This window comes from Triturus cristatus, chromosome 5_1 (assembly GCF_964204655.1).
Source record: "Triturus cristatus chromosome 5_1, aTriCri1.1, whole genome shotgun sequence".
NCBI classification, from domain to species: Eukaryota; Metazoa; Chordata; class Amphibia; order Caudata; family Salamandridae; genus Triturus; species Triturus cristatus.
In genome coordinates, this window is record NC_140587.1 from 354,125,224 (window position 1) to 354,144,079 (window position 18,856).

Sequence of the window (18,856 nt, forward strand, 5' to 3'; positions counted from 1 at the left end):
AGGACCTTTATAAGAACAAACAAACATTAGATACGGACGCTTGTTCTGCGTACCTAGAATCACTGAACCTCCCTAAACTAACGGAGACAGACAGCTCTACTCTAGGGTCCCCCATCACTGACAAAGAACTCTTGCTTGCTATTAAATCCCTCAAAAACAATAAAGCCCCGGATCCAGATGGCTTCTCGGCCGCTTTCTATAAAGAATTTGCTCAATCTCTCAGCCCAACCCTACTAAAACTATTTAATTTTATTGCCGAAGAGGGCTCTGTATCCAATTCAATGGGAGAAGCTACTATCATTGTCATCCCTAGAGAGAGGAAGGACCCACTCTTGACAAAGAACTATAGGCCGATCTCACTTATCAACCTGGATTAAAAAATCTATGCAAAAATCCTTGCCAACAGACTCAACGCAATCCTCCCAAAACTGATAAGTAACAATGAGGTGGGTTTTCATAATTACCGCATGTCTAACGACAACACTAGATTACTGTGCCACACTCTTGAGAAAGCTAAAATAACGGCCTCCCCCTCGGTCGCCATTACCCTGGACGCGGAAAAAGCGTTTGACAGGGTGCCATGGTCCTTCTTAAAACAATGTATGGTATCTTTTAACCTTGGTGAGGCCTACATCAACATGGTTCTGGCTCTCTACTCCACCCCCAACGGCCCGGATTTCTATAAATGGCAGCCTGTCAGACTCATTTCGCCTGGAGCAGGGCACCAGGCAGGGATGACCTCTCTCACCTGCACTTTTCCTCTTGGCCCTCGAACGTCTCATTACGGACATCAAACAGAACAATGGAATTATGGGGGTAGACTTTGGTGGTACACGGGTGAAACTTGCCGCATACGCGGATGATATCCTTATCGTTACCGAGAACCCGGTCCAGTCCATCAAAGCTCTCATGTCCACCATAGAAAGATACTCCACCTACTCCGTTTACAAATTGAACCGTGATAAATCCGAAGTCAAACCTCTAAATATTCATAGCACTAAGGACATGCTAGGTGACTCTGGCAGCCAGGCTACATTAAATATCTCGGGATTGAATTTGGCAGCACCCTATTAGAGACACTCCAACGCAATGAAACCACCACTCTCAAAAAAATCAAAACCCTCCTGGGCGGTTGGTCTCCAAGGTTTATAACATGGTGGGGTAGGATTGAGGCCATCAAGATGATGATCTCCCCACTAGTGAACTACCTAATTACTATGCTACCCCTCTGGCTGTCGGAGGATTTCCATCCTAGACTGGATATCTTACTTTCCAAATTCTTATGGAAAGGGAAAAAAGCAAGAATTAGCATGAAGAAACTCCGACTAGATAAATCCTTGGGTGGGGTCAATCTAGCGGATTTCAAACTATATCAGACTGCTTTTCTAGCAAAGCAAGGTTCCTACTGGTTGGTTCCACGCGATGAATATACTCCTGTCTGGCTAGACATTGAGAAATCTATCCTTAAGAACCTTACACCAGCGGCCCTCCTGAGCGCAAGCCTCAACATGATTACATGCTCAAAACCCCTATTCAAGAACACAAAATCCGCTCTATTAAAGATTGATAAACTCCTTGACATTAGTATTAGACAGTCTAACCTAGAATCTCTCTGGCATAACCACAAAATTCTCTATAAAGGGAAACCATTACATAACGACCTATGGATTGAAAAGGGTATTTACTTCCCCCAACAACTGTTTACTGGCACATTCCCCCTCTCCTTCAAAGATATTCAAGCCAGGCACAACCTTGAGCCACTAGAATTCTACAATTTTTTTAAAATAAAATCAGCAGTTACTAAAGCAAAACTCTCATCAATGCCCCCCTCCCTCCCGAATTACCTCTCAAAATTAAATAAGCTCGGCCACCAGGTTTCCTGGATCTATAAACGAATACGCCCACATTATTCCACCCTCAATAAACAACCTACACATTTCTGGGAATCACACGCTTCTTTCCCAATCTCGGAATTAGAATGGTCCAAAACTTGGTCATCAACCATGAGATATAAGATGAGTCCGGCACTTTCCCAGACGAAGTTCTGGCTGCTACACAGAGCATTCTGGACAACAGCGCGACTTCACTCACACAAAATCATATATGATTCTGTATGCAGGAATTGCAATGATAAAATTGGCGACTTGGAACACTTATTGATCCAATGCTTATGCAAGCTGCCCTTTTAGGATAAGGTCTTCACCTTCCTTTCGAACCTCTTCTCATACTCACCTAGTCGGGAAATAGCGACTCTAGCTTTTGGTTTCCTCGAAGCTGATACTCTCAACGACAATGATAGGGTGCTCCTAGATCTACTCCTAATGGCAGCGGTCAAGATTATTCTCAGCAACTGGAAGGACACCCGTAAAGCCTCCTACACTTGCTGGCTAAACTGGGTCACCAGTCTGAGAGGGGTTGACAATATCACACTCCAGAACTCACCGTGGCGCTCTCCTAACCGGCGGATATAGGACACCCTCGACCACTACTTTAGTTCTCACAAACCACCATTAACCCGTTGCTCATGGCCTCGCTCTAAATCAGCCTCCCGGTTCCTCCCTTACAATCGCTAGCGGATTCCACATTCTGAGGAGTATTGCACTGATACTACATATGTTCGATACTACACATACTTTATTTGGTTTAACTTGAGATGTATCGCTATGTTGTTTTGTTTAGTTATTCATTCTGCTGATCATTTTGCCTTTGTTTTATCCCCACTCCTCATTCTGTATGTCTATCTTGTGTTTATTGTATGTATTATCTTATTTGGAAACTGCCAATAAAAATCTTTTTGAAATAATCTAGCTGCAGCATTCTGAGTGATCTGAATGACTTCAATCTGTGCTTGGCCATGTTTAGTTAGGTCCAGGTATAATCCACTACTATAGGCTAATCATGAGCCAGTCACTTTTGTGACTGTTGCAAGACGTCCCTCCAAGTTCAGATAGGGTTTCCATTTTTAGAAGCCAAAGATTAGCAATATACACGTAAATGCAGACGATTGAGGTACCAAAAGAGGAACAGGAGTTGAAATTCCCCGTAGCCTGAACTAGTTGAGGCAAACCCATAGTTCTTCTGGCAAAAAGGTATACCTCCTAAGATCCTCATTACCCCCCTACCATCAACATCTTAATTTTGATGCAATTCTACACCTTCTTGGTGCTAAACTCTTGCATGCATTTGCAAAATCTGGCTGCTTCACTAGCATCCATGTTTAAACACAGTTGGGTGCCCTCAGAATAATACCTAAAATTAAGCAGAGGAAAAGATTCACTTCACCTGGAGTTTCTGTGTAGCTATTAAACTAGCCAAGCAACATAGATGAGAACTGTACTGTCAAACCAAGTATTGTGTGCACTCTTGAGGAGAAGATCAGGAAATCAACCCTGGGGGCATTTATACATTAAGGTCCTCAAAGGACTAGGAGGACCATTGTGATTCCCTTAAAAAGTAGTGGAGCCACAGTAATAATTATTCTGCCTGGGGAACTGCTGGAACTGAGATAAAATACTCTGTAAAGATAAGGTGAACTTCCAGAAGTCAAGCATGCCATTCCACTCACATCCCCTACTCTCCTGCTCAGACAACAGAGAGTGTGCGACCAGCATCTTCCCTACCCATTCTCTAAGTAGAACTCCAGGGCACACAGGGAAGGAGTAAGACCGCCCCACTCAGCACCCTGCGATACAGGGCTCCACTGAATGTGCAAGAGCTGAAGAGGTCAGGTGCACCCTCTTGAGCCCCCTACCTCAGAGTTTAGAGGTGGACCCAAAAGCGAAGGGAAGAAACATGAAAATGTACCAGCTGTGCTGGTAGTTTCATCTAGGGACTGAATGGAAAGCTCTCAGAAAAGAGGAACACCTGCATAATCTTTAAGGGCAGATACAAAAGTAAATATTTTCTGGTTGTAAGTAGGCTGGTTCAATGATAGGTGTAGGCAAGTGCCTCTTTTGACATGATTAATCCCTACTTTGTGCCTGGAACATGATGTGATTTCAAATGAAAGTGCACTGGGTCCCTGCTAACCAGGTTCCCAGTGCCAGATATCTTTACTAAAACTATACCATGATTGGCACAACTTCAGCAACCCCTGTAAGTCCCTAGTAAATGGTACCCCTGGCACCTAGGGCACTGGGACTGAAGAGGGTCCACCCGGGCTTCGGCACAAATTGTGCCACTCTAGGGACCCTCACCAAGAACATGCAAACTGCCATTGCATACTGAGGGTCTTGATGCAGCAAAAACTGAAGTGTCAACATGGCACACATATCTGTGTGCCATGCCGGCAGACACTGCATGAGGTATAGGTAAGTCACCACTACTGCAGTCCTTACTGTCTGAAGGCAGGGTGCACCCTAACACATGTGTGGTCATATATCTAAGTCCATTCTTGGATATTGTAAGTGCACAGGGAAGCTATATAGAGTGTGTGGGCTGAAGAAAACTCTGCCTGATGCATCAAGGACTCAACCATCATGTTGTGCTGCCTTGTCCTGCTGCTGTGAGGCCTCCAAGAACTCCGGAGCAGCTCCAGCCCTTTGGCAATCGCCAGAGAACTCATTTGAAGTAGAGAAACTACTCCCCTGCAGCCGCAGTCACCGAACCCGCAGAATCCAACTCACCGACTTGCCACTCCCCAGCAATGCTAACGCAGCAACCAAACCAGAAGAGGTACACCAGTTCCCCTAGAGTCAGATCTGTTCCCCACCACCAAGTGAGAGAACACCAGTACCTTGCGTATCTGTGCCAAAGCAATATCCTAGGTACCGGACCACCTGCAACTGGCACTGTGACAAAGAGTCCAATCTGGACTCCAACTGCTGAGGCAGCCAGCACCCAACAAGGGACGTCAAGACCCCCAGAGGCATACTCAGTGAGTGGCCCAGCTGTCCCGGAATCTTGGCTGCAACCGGCCTGCTCCTGACGGTGAAGACCATCTTTACACATAGCGCCCGACTGACCTATCTGCTTTGCATCCAGCCTGCTCTGCCTGGGTACCAATGAACCAGCCTTGCTCCTGTGCACCTAAGTCCCTTGTGACCCGATTCCTCATTTGTGGTGCCCTGAACCTACTGTAAGTCTCCTTCTGCAGTCTATTTTTGAGTGGCTCCCTTCTTTGTAGCGCACCAGCTAATAATGACCTCAGCACTCTGCCCCTGGCTGAATTCGGGATGCTCCTGATGATCCGCTGGTGGTGCCTGCTCCTACCCTAAACCTTGAAGGTGAACCCTGAGAACTAACTGTATGGTTTTATATACCTTTATATATTTTTCTCCTTTGACCTTTTCATTGTGCGTAATAGTTATTTTCCGAACTTTGAAAATTCATAACTAAAAAAAGTACTTACCTGTGAACAAAGTTCTTGGTCTTAAAAATTATATAAAAAGAAGAGTTCTTTTTGGAAATTTGTCTCAGATTTATTCTTGAGTGTGTGTCTCATTTATTGCCTCTGTGAGTACAAAAAATGCTTAGTTCTATCCATTGATAAGCCTAGCCCACACAACAACAAATAGAGAGTTAGAATTATCTGCTTTTGCCTCTGTATACCAATGTGGGTCTCACTGGATTCTCTTACACACTGTACTTCATTTTATCACATTATATAGCGAGCAAACATTGTTTGATATATAAATGTTGCTAATAAAAGTATGTCAAAGCCGATAGTTTATGGGAATTTAGTAGTGAAAGTCAGGATTTTTTTTTAACTAATCGAACATCTTGAAATTGTCAATAATATTGAAAAGCATATTTTTGAATTGCTGAATGTATAGTGTAAGAAATTGGTTTACTGGTTGGGGGGGGTTGAAAGCCTTCTGAAGCAGTAATCACAATTATTTGCACACCCTGAATTAACATGTGCTTAAACCTCAGGTAGCTTAGCTAATAACAGTCAGGCTTAACTCAGAGACAATGTGTAAAGTATTTGTGCAAAACTTTGAACAGTAACACAGTGAAAACATGCCACAAAAGGATACAACACCAGTTCAGAAACAATAGAGTAATTTTTAATAAATACAAAAAGACAAAAACAACAAAAATTCAATCAGTAAACTGAAGATATTGAATTTTAAAAGTTTATTAAAAACAGAGCCAAAAGGGGCAAAGCACCAACTGTGGATATCTGTTTGTGCCAAACTGGGACACAGTTACAAGTTCAGGATAAACGTGATGAAACGCAGCACAGCTACAGGGACCCAGTTAGGCCCACTGAGCAGACTACCTTAGATCATGGTTTACAGTGTTGCAACGATCCTCGTCGAAGATGCGTCATGTAGGCGAAGCGACGTGTCAGTTTCGGTGTGAGGTCCTGTATCATCATTGAGAAACCCGTGAATGAGGCCTTGAGATGTGAGGTCTGGAATCAAGGATGTGTCGAGCAGTCTGGGCGATGCATCCGATCCGATGAACTTGAGGCTGCAATGTGGAGTCTGGCATCTGGCCTGCACCGGGGATTCGTGGTGCAGTGGTGGTTACAATGAGGCAATGGGATGAAATGCATTGTTTGTCTTTGCAATAGTTCCAAGCCACACAGCAGCTTCAATGCGTCGGTTCTGCTCAGTGTTGCCCCATGCAGCAGAGGAGCTGTGTTGGTTCTGCTGGTATCACAGAGGCTGACAGAGCACCTTAGGCCCACATTCAAAGGTCCATGAATGGGGTGATACCACTTGGCAGGGTAGACTCACAGATGGCCGAGTCCAGCTGCTCGGTCTAAGTTGTTGAAGCCATGTGTCTCTGAGGCTCAAGTCAATAGGCCACCAACTAGCCCTTGAGGTCACTCTGGGCTTCTGGGTTCAAGAGGTACAGGTTCAGTCTTTTTCTCCCAGGCAAAAAGGCAGCAAGCAGCAGGTCAGCACAGGAAGGCAGCAGTACTGCAAGACAGTAATTCAACAAGGCAGCATTCCAGCAGATTGGAAGTCCTTCACCAGCAAAGCAGCTCTTCTTCAGGGCAGAGTATCCACAGGTCAAGAAGTGAACTGAAGTAATGAAGTCTGAGGTTCACTATTTATAACCAGTTGTGCATTCAAAGTAGGGGAGAAGCTTTTAGAGGTTTCCTTCAGAAGTCCCCAGGCATCTTGCCTTCTCTGTCCTGGCTTCAAACCAACTACAGGGGTTATGCAGCCCTTTATGTAGAGACAAGACACAGTCTATTCAAGTGTAAGTAGGGCTGTGCCCATCTCCTTGGTTCCATCCTGTCAGATATGGCCCATTTAAGCCCCCTGTGTGGCTGTCTAGGAGGAACACACAAAGCTCAGTTGTCAGCTACACCCAGTCATTTGACCCAGGTACAGGCTGCAGGAAATAAATGGCTAGGCAAGGGTAAAGCAAACTTTCTGGAAGTGGCAGTTTCAAAATTGTAATTTAAGAGCCGACTTCACCATAAGTTAGAATTTTTCATTACATATCAAAAGACACCAAACATGAAGAGGGTACCTACTCCCAGGGAAAATGGAAGCAGAACACTGCAGACACAGGCTGCAATAGAAGGCCTATAAATGGCCAATTATTGGCCTATATAGGTAGGTGCCTGTAGCATTCCTGAAGTAACACGCTGGAAACAGGAAGGCTGTTAATTGCAGGTTTATTCCTATTAGAAGATCCCATCCAACAGCCGAGGCAGCAGCATCAACTTACACACCACCTCAAGTGTCCACAGGTTATTACATTCAATCACTGTGACACATATAACATTCCAATGTGACATAGGCATGAATAAAGAATGAATAAATCATGACAACAGAGAGTTCCAAACTAGAGTGGTGAGCACACCACAGTGACAGAATCAGTGCTCCAGACCCACTAGTAGCATTTAATTTATGGGCCCTGAGCACATGTAGTACCACTTTACTAGGGACTTACAAGTAAATTAACTATGCCATTTGGGGATATGCCAATGTAACAATGTGTTAAGGAGTGAGCACATGCACTGGTTAGCAGTGGTAAAGGGTGCAGAGTCCTAAGGCAAGCAAAAATGAGATCAGCAAAAATGATGGAGAAAGGCAAACACTTTGGGGGAAGACCACCATAAGGCTCACAGGTCTAACATATAGTGAGCACCCTTGAAAAAGCCAGTAGCCATTGCTTTTTATAATTGCATATCGCATGATTGCTTTAGGCAGACATGGACTTATTGTAGTTTTAGTGGTTAGTGTCTGCGCAAACCATTAAAGGTGCATTAGACGTACTGGGTCTGGACTACTTTTAGAGTGTTTTGTTTTTATTACTGTGACCTTACTTTAGTGCGCACACCCTGTAGTTTGTGTGGCACTTTGTAGGGTGTTTCCACAGATTTGCTACTGTCATTTTGTACATATTTGCAATTTTGTGAGTAATATGTAGTTTTTCTTGTATTACAGTACTTTTCTTCTTTAAACAAATAGCACTAACTGGACAGTGATCTATAAAGTGCTACTTGTCGCATTGCTTTTATCAGAGTTAATTTCCATAGTACATCCCTTATTAAACCTTGGACTGATCTGCCTCACTAACCTGAGAGTCTAGTTCTAAAATTAGTACTTAGTGTTTAGTTAAAAGGTCTGCAATGCACGGGTGAAAGACACCAAAGTAGAAATACTCTGGTCTTCTGATTGCTCTGGGAACCTCCAATCTGGAATTCAAAGACTCACATATCCATGGGAGAATAAAACAGTTGTAGAGTTCTTCGAATGGGAGTCAGTTGCACCAAAAGGCATTCAAAACATAATTCCAGGACAGACATAGGTCTATAAAAGTAATTTACTCCCTCGTGAAGACATAGATTTTGAATGGCTTTTGATTCAATATCCTTAACAGATTGGCAATGTGATGGTTCAATGGTTAATATCACTTGGTCAGAGAAATCCTTGGGCTTAACATTTTGCTAAGATGAAGAAAACACTACCGGAATTTCTTTTACCATTCCAGTGCTCTGTCTATGGCCAGTACCACCACAAGCCTGGAATTAAAATGCTCAACTGCCTCTCCTGTGCCAAGGCAGGCCCCCTTAACTTCTGGCCATGACCCTGCATTCCTACACTCTCTAAGTTATGTTAGTGCCATTGGCCAGTGTCAGGGGTGGGTGGACCACATCTTCCCATCTGAACCTACTTGACCTTCTATCAGTTGCACTGAACTGTGAAGTATTGTAGCTATGAGTGCTGTTGCATCATTAAAGCATTTGGCTATTGACACCATTGTCCAGCTGTCCTGTCTGTACCCTTAGCACCACTGGACTTCCTCTTGACCTAATGAATTTTGGTGGCTATTCCCATGAGACTAGAAGTACAGTTCCAGGCAACCTCTGCTGGTAAGTGATAGGCACCCATGACTACTGGCCATGTTCCAGAATCGGTATGCCACTAGCCAGTGCCAGGGGTGCACCAAACGCTACATTGTTGGGATTGGTTCTGTATAGCTCTCTGTTAGTTACCTGCTGATTACTTTATATTGTGTTTTATGGCAATGTGTGAGAGATGCAGTTTCGATAAAGTAGTCCTAGCACTATCATCCTGCTGTCTCCTGGTATCAATGGACTTCCTATTGCCCTGTTGATCAGGTTGACTACAGATGAACTCTCCCAGTAACCTGAATTATTGTGTGTGGACTTCTGTCTTTTAATACTATTCAAGACATCTACTGTTTTTTTTAAACTGGTTTTAAATGATTTTTATAATAAATTCTCTGCCCATTTAAAAATGTTACTTTTATTGTTTTTATTGTGCTGCTATTGTAATGGATAATGGATGCGGATTGTAAATGCCTACGTTTTTTATTGCATTTGTAAGTGTTTGTTTTTATGTTGTACTTTTTTGATCGATAGTTATCGAAATAGTCTTTTGAACTGAACTGTAATCTATCAAGAAATGATGACCAGATATAATGATTTAGTTTACTTATAAAATAGGACATAGTCAATTAAGTTATCATCAAGTGTCTCTAATCTTTTCTGATTTCCAAATTTATATTTTTGATAGTAAAATGTTTTGGTTGAATTTATCAGATTTTCTTGGCTTTTTCTATGTTAAAATATTTTAAACTAAAATAATAGGCTGCCTAAGGTCTCGGGATGCAATATAAAACACACCTCTCTTTGTGTCAGGTTCTGGAGTTGTTGAGTCTCTGAAAGCCCCTGCCATCCCTGAATACCTAAGCCGGAGGCAGAATGGAACTTGCCACCAGATGTAAGAATCTATGAGAAATATTGGACTGGAACCCACTCTCCTTTGAGTCACATCTGTTTCCGGGGGATGTCACCATTCTGTCTGGATGTTACAACAATTGTTAGGTTTAAACCAAATGAAACACAAAGGAGAACTTGTAAGTAATGCCAGCTGGTTAACCAATAAAACACAGCTTACTGGTTCCAGGAGTAAATGGTCCTGTGATGAGGCAAGCACTGATCAGAAATCCAAAGGAAGGCTGCCTCAGGACATTGCTGCAAACACGTGTCAGACTCTACAGTCAAGACAGGATACAGCATAACATTGGGCAATGATGGGAAGGACTAACTAAGGAACAGAGGGAGGAAAACAAGAAGTGGAGTGACGCCAAATGGGTGCAAACTAAATTGAATTTGGAAACCCAATGTAACTAAGGGACTGATTATCAAGTGAATACTGGATCCTAAAACGAGTAATAATTAGGGATCATCAACTTTTCACCTGGAAATGCAACAAGACCCAGGTAGTAAGGACATGCCACCATAAAGTGAGATCAGTATTATCATATTTCAGTCTAAGGGACGGATTTATACATTGGCGGAGAGGGTACTCTGTCACAACAGTGACAGAGTTCTTTTCCCGCCAATGTATTTGGTTGGCTTGCCGCATATATTTGCGGGTGGACCTTAGGATTAACCACGGTGGAGACTGCTCTGTCTCCTCCTTGATTAATCCCCTCTGATGGCCCTGAGGAGCAAGGGCCATTTGAGAAACCACTACATATCCGCTCACCCAAATTAGAGTGCTGGACACGTAATTTTTTACTGTTGCTTACTGTCAGGTGAAGCCTGGTGGTAAGGAACAGTAAAAACAGTCTAATGCTCTCTCTGCCATGGGTGAAGCCTCCCATGGCCAAAGGAGCATTACCTTTTTTTTCTTTTTAAAATGAAAATTCCGTTTTGGCATTTATTTCTTTAAGGAAACAAGAATACTGTTTGCTGCTGGTCAGCAAGCAGTAAAATGCATTGACATTGACATGAATGCCTCTATTAGGACCGCCAGCTAGGTGGTCATTTATAAGTCTGGTGGGCTGGGTACTCTCCGCCTGGCAGACCTAAATTCCTCTGCCAGGCCTAGGGAGAATACTCCATCTGCCAGTAATTAAATTGGGCACAGTGCCTCCAGTCCCTGTTTGCTGATGAATTGCCTGAATCCTGACAATTTACCCCATGTTTTGGACAATGGGTTAACTGTTTCTTGCAAGACATATTCTCTCAAATCAATTGAAAAAAACCTTCCTTTTATGATCCCGTCTTTAAAAAAGGCTATCTAAGTCCAAGTTTTTATGATTCTCATCGCCCAGTTAGCCATTGTTTACCAACATCGTGAACTTGCCAGTGTTGGTCAAGACCTTGGAGAATATCATGGCTGCCCAATTGCATGATCATCTTATAGTTTTCAACTCTCTCTCATCCTTTTATTCAGATTTCAGCTTAAGCATCACATATAAAGCAGGCGAGACCAGCAGTTAAGAGCGTTGTATTGTGGTGGGGTGGGGCCCGAATAAGGAAAAATATTTTTGTTTTTTAAAGAAACACTTACCTTGCGCAATGCAGCGAGTGGAAGGCAAGTGGTTTTATTTATTTTTTTGTTTAGTTTTCCCTATTTCGTCATCTGTCGACTTCCCTCCTGCCCTGCCTCACCGCCCTTACTTGCACCGGCTACACCTGATATAAAATGTCCTCAAAGGTTTCTAAAGTAACACCATTAATTTTTCAGCTTTAAACACTTTGCTTTACTGGCTGGCCAACTCTCCATGCACTAATACAAGTACTGTTCAATGGTATAAATTCTTTCTCTCACACAGGACTCAGCTGGTCTCACTGAGTCTTTATCGAACACAGAAGGCCACATCATCTTGTGGAGGCTCTCAAGGCTCCCTACTAGATGCATTTTCAAATATTTACCTTACCCCATTTTTCTGCATACTTGCTCAAGTGAGGGTAACACTCAGATGAATACTAGCTTTCTGTCATAATTTTAGAGTGAATTGTATATAAAAAGTCTTGAGGGCAGCTGCGGCATAGATTAATTTGTAATAGGCACTCACACGCATGCTTATCTACCCCACTCCTCGACAACTGAGGCACAGGGTTCCCCTTCTAGTGCGCTTTCCTGGACAAGTCAAATCCACAGTTGGCATTGTTCACAGCACTGAAGGACACCCAAAGGACTGGTCAAGAAGGAGGGCAAACAGATTAGTGGGGTTCAAATGTTCAGTAGCATGTGACAAAAAGCGCTATGGTAGTGCCATTGAGCATGAATGTGAGTCTGCTGCCAGTTTAGTGAAAACAGTATGCAGAAAGTGTGATTAAGGGTGTTGGTCAGTGTGAACTCCATTGCTCAAACAGCGTGGCAACAACCAACACTGAGTGCAAGTTCAAACGAGATGAGGAAATCTCAGCTGCCATTTTTGAATTGGGAGGGTAAAAAAATCACTCCAATTGACCACACCCTTGCTAGGCAATTTGAGCCTGATAAGGAAGACGGCCAATTACTGTACTGCTTCAGTTTATACCCAGCAGCTCTGCCTTGTGACGAAGCGGAACAACATACCTGACAAGCCCCCCTTGAGGGAGTCTGTATACAGACGCTTCCTGAAACTCACGGCCACACCCGATGACCCTGCAAGAAAGAAAAGACGAATGAGAGCTAACTTCGTCAAACCCCGAAAGCATGCACTTACATGACTAACTTGTTTAATAAGCACTTGTCACTGCTTCCAGCTAGCAAGAGAGCATTTTAATCATTCAAAGCACTAACAAGAAACTATCTTGTGGAGCACTAACACAAGCTAGGTTTTGTTGGAAATAGAGCATAATAGAGTATAGTTGATAAAACAGAGACTCGCACAAGATCATAGGTGATTCGAGCGAAAGCACCAACCAGCAGAAACTCTATGGACAATAGCTCTAAGAGGCTATTGAGCTGCATATCCTGAAACCAGTGATTGCACTGTACAGCCTCATAGCAGATATGAGTGGCTGAGTGTATGTTAAGTACATTGAGTGAGGGCATGTGTGTCTAAGTAAAAGGTAAAGAACAAGGTATTCATCCTGTTTCTTCTCTCACAAATTAGGTGGCAATCATCCTGACCTCAACAATCCAATCCAAGATGCTCCTAGAGACGAATCCAGGCAGCGAAACAAGAGGGGAAGTTACTTAGGCTGCAGGTTACCAGTATGCTGTCTATTGTTATTTTAATCAACCCCCATTCCCTTTAGTGTGCTTCCTGGAAACATCGTATCTCTTCTCTTTGGAGAACGATAAGGGGATTTGTCAGACTGTCTTCGACTATCGCTCCTGTTGGGCCTGAACTCTCCAGGGTAGTGCAAGTTTGTGTGTGTTTTGGCTTCAGACATAATTCCTACTACATAAACATTTTTAAAGAGGAAATTATCATCTTCTGCAAAAATTTTAAAGCCAAACTTCCACTCCAAGAGATCCTTGGCCACAAGATAGAGGCCCTGTCAAAGTCAAGTATGTAAAGGTTTCATCTGATATGGACATAGCTCTAAGAAAACAAATAAGGATTGTCACTTTCAGTTGCTACTATCAGCCTTCAACTCTCTAATCATAGGTGTATCTTGCCTCAGATGTTATCCTTGCAAAATCCATAGTGGTGGGTAATGTGGTTAATTAGAAGATAGACCAATGCAACTGCCCTTTGTGCATACACTCCTGGTTAACTCAGCTTAATTGACTGCAGGGAGCCCGGAAAGCCACAACTAGATGAATTTCAGGCCAGAGAAAAAAGAACCATGTTACTACATCCAGAAAGTGAATTCACAGGCTACCAATGCAATCAATCAATACAATTAATCAAGGATTGATATAGTGCAGCAAATCACCTGTGAGAGTCTTGAGGCACTGTGGTTGTTCACTGCTTTATTCGACCATCCAGGTCTGACTTCTTTCCTAAATTCCCGGATCAATGAGGTGGTGCTAAGGTACAGGGGCAGGCCACTCCAAGCTTTGGCCGCCAGGTGTGTCCTCCATTCTTGCTTTGGCAGAATCAGGGGTTGTCTGCGAGGAAGAGGGATGCAGATTGTAGGTGTCTGGTCGGTTTGTGGAAACCCATGCCTCTGTCGATGTATGTGTTGTTGTATGTGTTGTTGTTGTATGTGTGGGTCAACATCTTGAACTGGCATCTCTTCTGGATAGGGAGCCAGTGTAGGTTTTTAGCATGAGCTGTGATGTGGGTCCAACTGGGGAGGTCAAGAATGAGTCTTGCAGCTGAGTTTTGTATTTTATTTAGTTTCTTCAGGAGATGTGCAGGGATTCCTACTTAGAGTGTGTTCCTGTGTGTTCCTGTAGTCCCGCCTGCTGGTGACAAGAGCCTGTGTGACAGTACTTCTGGTATTGAATGGGAGCCACATGAAGATAGGGTGTGGAAGCAGTCGGATGAGACTGCATTTTCCTGTGTCTTCGTAGATAGCTTTCTGCCCAAGATGATGTTGAGGTTGTGGGTGTGGTCTGTTGGGCGGGTGATGGGAAGAGTTTAACAGGCCACTATGCATCGTTCCATGGTGAGGTGTTGTTCACAAGGTTGAGCACTAGATGTCAATTAATTAATTTCAGACCAGGTTCTCCTGTCTCAAATTGGCAGTATTTATCTTTTTAATGAGGTGAGAAATTAGTGTATGGATGTAATAATTGGTCTGGCTCTGTTGGCAGGAAGATGGGAATTGGATAATAGTATACATGAATAGACACTAGTTTTTATAAAGAACAGGCAGAAATCTTACTGGGTAGCATGTTAATAGTAAACAGTGTTGCAGTGTCAAATGTAACTTTTAAACTAGTCTGCTCCCAGAAAATGTGTCTTCTCCTCTCACCACTGAAGGATGGAGGGAGTTTGGCTCCCAGGACCAGTCATGCTTGTCTATCTACATAGGATATCCCCTCAAAGTGCTGGAGTCCTGTCAGGAAAAAAACTGTCTGAGATTCGCTCTCACTGCTGAAGTTTGGGTTTGATTCATGAATTCTTCCAACCAGGTTGGGAGCTGTAAGAGTAAACATGATCTGGACAACTGTGACAATGCATAGACTGCTTAAGAAAGTCTTTATGTCTGTAGCTAAGGCTTATATGTTTACACAACTCAAAGCTGTTTAGGAGGAAATGCACAGCTTCTGCAACTTGAGGATTTCAAACTGCACATATGTGGCTTGGTCTGAAGGATCATCTCACAAGGAGAAAGGTGTCAGTGATCACGGCAATGAGAGAGTTTCAACTGCAACATTTTAAAAGTTATCCTATTATGAGACGGCCCTACCAGCCACAACAACATACATTGACATGCTTAAAGGAGTTGCTCTTTCATTAAAAAAGAATACCTCAGAAGGTTAATCTCTTAACCAGTGTACCTCTCTAGGCTAACCCGACTCATGCCTCCCCTCTCCATCACATTCTTTGTAAATATCCACTCAGGTTCCAGTCAAACATAACCATAGAGTCTTTGACACATTTTGCCTTTAAACTTTGGGAATTCCCATCCCCAGTTGACTTTTTGTGTGCCATATGTCTTAATAATATGCAACCTTTGTAATACATTGGTTTTTGGAATTCTATTGGTTTATTTCTTCTGCTTTGTGCCATTGCTACCAGGAGTTAATATTAAACTTTCTCATTGAACTGTATTTTGGCCTCCAAAGAACTAGATTACTATTTTGGGAACACTTTTCTGCCGAAGTATTAATTCATAATCTCATCAAAAAGTGATACTTGAATTACACACTGCTAATAGTCATTATTAAATTCAACTTAATTCGTCTCATTCCGGTTGGCTAATCCTAAACCAGAAAGTGCATTTCTCGATCAGGAGACTGCATAGAGATACACAGATCGTGTCTCTCCTTCATGTTTCCTCTAGGGATAAAGACACATGGGAAGAAGTAGAGTTTAATTGCATATCTTAAAGGTGTAATATTTGCTGAGGACTTGTCAAAGTGAGCCATCTCACTGAATAAAGACTAAGACGAAAATAGAAAGTGTAAGAGAAAATTAGTACTAAGGTCATAACATAGCATTAAATAACATAAATGTATGTCAGTTTGTCTAGCCATCTCACTGACCGTCCTGAAAAGCATCACTTTTATTTTCACTTGCATGAGGTAAAGAAAGTTACATTTGTTACAATGATCTAACTCTGTCTGTGTAAGCTAACCATACCAACAAGTTAAACCATGAAATAAAATATTAAATAGAAAGCATTTTAATCACATTTTTGTCTGTCTCCTAGGACACTCTGAATAGAGGAGCATCTTCCAACTCCCAGGCCAGCAAACCTTGTCTGAGGTCGCTGGAACCTTATATAGTCTGCTATTGTTACATGTGTGCACTGATTGGTGGTTGTATCTGGTGTTTCTATTGGATTAGGGATAGTGTCCTCATTGGTTGGGCATTTGAGGGCTCTGATTGGTTTCTGGGTCTGTGACTCAATCAATGTAGGGTTGGGACAAGGGTTAGGCTTTCTACTCGAAGTAGGGACTAGGGCTTCCTGTGTGATTGGTTGTTGGGACTAGGGGTTGGGTTAGGCCTTTAATTGGAAGTAGCAATTAGGGCTTCTGGTGTGATTGGTTGCTGGACTAGGTGTGGGACTAAGAGTAGGGTTTGACTTTCTATTGAAAGTAGGGACTAGGGCTTCCTGTGTGATTTGTTGATGGGACTAAGGTTGGGACTAGGGGTAGGGTTAGGCCTTTAATTAGAAGCAGGTATTAGGGCGTCCTGTGTTATTGGATGCTGGGATTAGGGTTGGGTCTACTGCTAGGGCTAGGGCCTCTATTGGACATTGAGATTAGTGTTTTTGAACCGGATTGAGTGCTTGGACTAGGGCTCATATTGGCTGTAAGGTCCTGGTCTCCTATTGGTTCTGGATATTAGGGCTGGTGTTGTGATTGGATTAGGGCTAGGGTTCTCATTGGCTTTTGGGGTCACCTGATTACTAGGGCTATTTAAGGCCAGGGTTAGGGCATCTCAGCCCGGGCATCGAGGCTAAGAGCAGAGAGGACAAGGGCAGTTGCCTGTGTGAACCTGTTCAAGACTGGTCGGGACTAGGGCCAGAAATGCTGTCCATTTTCCCATTCAGTAACACCCACCCTACACCATCCACATCCACAAACATAGTAACACACTCACACCAAATGTACACCTCACAAAACCCTATGCACAAATCAATGTACCAGCATACACTACAAAACCAACCAAACCACATCTATACACCCTTCTATCCCAACTACCACACATTTCCACCATCACCTACAAACAGAACACAACTCTATCCTATACCACTAACCAATCCACTCATCACTATCACAATGCCATTCAACACCATACATAACTACATCCCATCCAGACACACAATCCCTGCTCTAATTACTCCTCACAGACCACCTTTTATCACAAACGAACATATGATCAGCCTTCCATCATTAGTCCAAGCAACACCCTCCTCTTCCTTCTACCATAATAACACTAACGCACAACACATACACTTCACGGCACCACACTTTATAACTCTTGCAACAAACCAGTCCAAGACAAACACTCTTACATCTACTTCATTCCCTCCTACACACAACATACACTCTACTCATAAACACATCACCACCCCCTCTACCATACAACATCCTCTGACAAACAATACTATACAAACAAATCCATTACATGAAGCAAATACACCAGCACCCCTTTTCACTACTCCTCAAAAACAAAACATATCACACACCAGCACAACAAGATCCTCAAAACACAACACCTCATAATACTTACCATCACAAAATACAAAAATACACCCACCTTTCCAACCACACAAAGGAACAAACTCCAATGCCATGCTTTCTCTCTTCTACCACACCTAACACAGATACAGCAACACAGCAACTCTCTTCTAACCGTCTCTCATCCATTTCACAATTTGAAACTTACTACATGACCCACATGCTGCACCACCACCCCTGACTCATATACCTTCCGCCCTAAACACACACAAACAATATACGCAACGTGCCACACCTCACAACTTCGCTTCCCCATGTCTACTGCACAGCAATGTGACACCAAGAAAACAACACAGCACACCAACTCCCTCTCAAACACCTTCTCCACCACATACACATGCAAACACATCTAAATGCCTTCTTAGCATGCTGGATGAGGCACATGATGCAGAACAGCTACACGATTGCGATCCTAATACAGCTAATGCCAGCACTAAACACACAACTGCTACAAACCCACACAATACTGATCACTCTTCTACAAAACAAAGTCTCACTATCACCAAAGCCCATTCTCTAAACTGTCTTCTAATAAATGCTCAATCCCTCTCTAAAAACAAATATCACATCTACGACTTTCTCACAGATGAAAATCCAGACATACTATTCATAAATGAATCATGGTTGGGAGATGATATGGCTCCAGTCCTGCATAAAGCCGTTCCTTTAGGCTATCAAACGATCACCCAAAATCATATAGGCAAAAAAGGAAAAGGTCTAGCTGTTGTGTTCAGGCAAACATTAGATATCAATAAAGTTGCCGAAATCACCATAATTAATTGTGAGGCTCTTCTCACCAGATGCACTCCTACACCGTCTTCCTCCTGTAACTTCCTGCTACTTTACAGACCTCCACCTAGCCAGGCGACATTCCCAGA